Here is a 3,580-nt window from a genome sequence, read left to right on the forward strand (position 1 = left end):
ACCTCATTTTCCCCAGTGCCCTAAATCTGTGTTAACAGAAACAAGCCATCTCGGTTACCAAAGCCGTACGCATTTTGAAGTGGAAATAAACGCTCTTCTACAGCAACTACATTTAAGGATTTCATTCAGCTTAGCAAAAGCTACGGACTTATTATTGTTTGGTTGTTTTCGACCCGTTTGGACACAAGTATGGGTGACTATGTCCGGGAGCATATTAGGGTGGTTTCCTATTATTTTTTTATTGCCTAAATCGAAAGATTATTACTCCTGGAGTACGTATTTCACGCTTTTAGATTTTTAAATGACGATATCTATTTTTCGCGATAAAATGAAAAGTGAAAAATTTCAAGCGCGCGAAAACGCGACGCTAAGTATGAATGTCGGGAAGTCTCTCCGCGTGACGTTTTTCTGGTTCCCCCCCCCCCCCCCCCGCCCTGCGAGGTGACCTTGAGGCGAGGCTTAGCGCTGATACGACGCAGGCTGCTAGCGGCTAGCCTAGTACCCTGCTGGCTGGTAGCGCTTGGCTTAAATAAGGATTATTAATACCTTATCAAACGAAGGAAACTTTCATCATAGGCAGTTTTAATAGGTGATTATTAAGAGATGTTTCCCTGAAGTCTGTGCCTCATGCATGCATCGGTAATCTCAGACAATGTATAACTCCTATCTACTCATAGAGAAACTAGGTCCCTGTGACGTCACGTGGAGTGGCATCGCATGGGCGCCAATCTGGCCCTTTTCAAATGAGGATAAAAATGGACCATTGCCATTCGTCTAACCCGGTATTTCTAAAACCAAATAATTTGTATATTATGAATACACTAATGGTGGGTAACGAATCGCAATCAATGCCTTTCGTTTTCTTTGATGAAGGAAACCACCCTATTAATACGATAGAATGATTTTTAAAATTAAATATAGCAGCTTACCGATATTTTTTATCCAGTTTGGATTTATATGTGTGATAAGGATTACTGCCCATCCGCAAACGTAAAGCAGGAACCATAGATTGATTTAGAAAATAATCTGTTTCCAAGCTCTCCTTCTGTTAAGGTATAGGACGTCAGGTCTCCCTACAGAGCTGCGCTTCGGTTTTATCTCCTGTATCTTAACATGCGACGATTGTAGTCAGAAGTCCTATATAAACGTCGATATGACTCAGAAAGCACGGGTTCCCAGGCGTATATGGTAGGACATGAGAACATGAGTGTCCCGTACGTGCCTAAGTTCCCAGATGCGAAATGATAATAAGTGTTCTAGACGGGAGGCGGGAAGAAGCGACTCAATGAACATCAGTAACGGATACAGAAAAACACAAGGGGGGGAGGAGGGGAAGACGCAAAAGATATTTGGAGATACCTATATTTTTATCGTAATGAAAAATAAGAAGTTTCATGCAAAGTTAAAGATAGTTTTATTTGAACTGATTACACGCATGTACAAGACAATGCTATCTTATGATATTAAAAAGTTACAATTGTGGTTCTGCAATGTTCGGCTATGCGGGCAACCACACAAGGGGAGGGCGCGCGCCGTGGCCCCCATATGTATCCGCCACTAATATTCCTCAAGTCTTCGCTATGTCTGGACGGCCCTGAACTACGGGGCATGGGCCACCCTAAATCCGAGCACATGGAGAAATTATGAAGAAAAAGTCCCGTACCAATTCCCCTTTTACCCGCCCGCAGATCCTTTCCACAATAGTTGAGCGATGCCCCCATGCCCAAGTCTGCACCTCTCTTAGCCCGGATGCGGGATTGTTTTAGCGTTTAAGTCCGCTATACACAGTGAATGATCTTGCGGATGATCATGCTTAGTGATCGCGTGAATGAAATCATTCGCCATGTATCGGAAAAATTCGCGAATGAGCCGTCATGCGCATGATCATTCAGTGAAAATTAAAACATGTTCTTTTTTGCTCGCATGACCCCGTGAATGATGGCATGATCATTCAGCTTCATCATTCGCATGATAATTCACCGTGTATCGCGGCCTTTATAGACATTAATTAGAATGGGTGGATTAAGGTCGCTGTTCGGAGGGGGTAGGAGGGCTGGCGGTTCATTACTTTATGCTGTGATGGTCTTCAATACCTTAATTTTAGCAATAATTCATCTGTAATAGTGATGCATAGACAAATGGCTTTTAGATAGTCACCAGTTATTTTCAGGCATTGTTTATTAAGCTGGTGAAATAAAATATTTCATTGGAGAGCCACCTTTCAGAATACTAACTTTTCAATTTCTCTAGAAATTGCGCCCCGCTCTCCCTCAAGCAATTACTGCCCCAACCCTAAATCCAGCATTGCCTCCCTCTCGATCCAGTAACGCTGAAACGGATTGGGAAGGGTGGATCTGGAAACTTGTGGGAACGAAGGAGGATGGATGGAAACATTGGAAACACCCTTGAACCTAACACATGTAATATGTGAAGGATGGCTCGGAAGTGAGGAGTTTCAAAGAGAAGCGGGGAAGAGGAGACGCCGACACACGGAGATGGAATAATTGACAATCTATGTGCGTCGCTGGAGTACATGCGGAGGTGCGGATTTGAGGTTAATGGAGTTAGGTGTTTTAATTAGAGACAACGAGGTCTTTGGTGTTCACTGATAAACAAACTTGTTGTGACTTCGCTATCTCAGTAATTCATTCTATGTATTTTTTAACTCTTGTGTTATACTGACTCTATTGAAAGACGCGATTCAAAACTCTTATAATCGTTCCAGGCTTCACCGAGCTATAGTTGTTGGATGGTTAGGAGTATCGTAGCAAAGTAAGTCAGTGGTTGGGCTTTTATCTCCTTATCGAGTAGAATATAGGCATGAATTTTTGCGTAAAAGACGTCTCTTTCGTCGGTTTTCGGAGTAATTTCTTAGATTTGGAGGTTGTGTATTAACGCGCGAGTGGTAAGGTGCAGATGGTACTAAACCAAAGTATGGTATTTTTGAGATCTTGAAACGGATCTGTCAACTTTTCAAGTTCGATGTTTGGCGTGCGTCTTCAATTATTACAGACGGCATTCAAATAATCTCCAATCCTAAAGTCTCTGGGTTCACTTGATTACACGGTTTAATTTCATGACATCATTTTTACCCTCCCAGTTAGATACTATGCACGACTTCCAGTGAAAAATTTGATGGCCAGCTGACACCTTAAATTTAGCGACTCATCATCGAGGTAAACGAGGTCACTTGCGCGTGTGTTGTTTAACTTAGGAAGTGTAGTTAACAGGAAGCGCGTTCGTGATGTATTCTTTTCTTTATTTTTACTAATTGCATCTGCTATGGTGAGTACGTAATGTACTCGTATGAATTTGAGTAGATATCATCGCGGTTCTCAATTTGACATGACCTCAGTGACAGGTTTGCATGGGATATTAAATAAATGTTAATATTGAGAGAAAAATCTAATTCCCAGTAAGTGATTTTGATCTTATACAATGCATTTGAGAAAATAATTATGTGTTACCTTTCCCACATCTCCCGTTTTAATGAGTGAATTGCTGCAGATCGTTTCCTCGAGTGGGTGTAATCTTTCATTTCCTACTCGGGTGCGGTTCAAGGTGCCTTTCTTGTTGCCGT

The sequence above is a fragment of the Ischnura elegans genome, chromosome 1 (assembly GCF_921293095.1).
Source record: "Ischnura elegans chromosome 1, ioIscEleg1.1, whole genome shotgun sequence".
NCBI classification, from domain to species: Eukaryota; Metazoa; Arthropoda; class Insecta; order Odonata; family Coenagrionidae; genus Ischnura; species Ischnura elegans.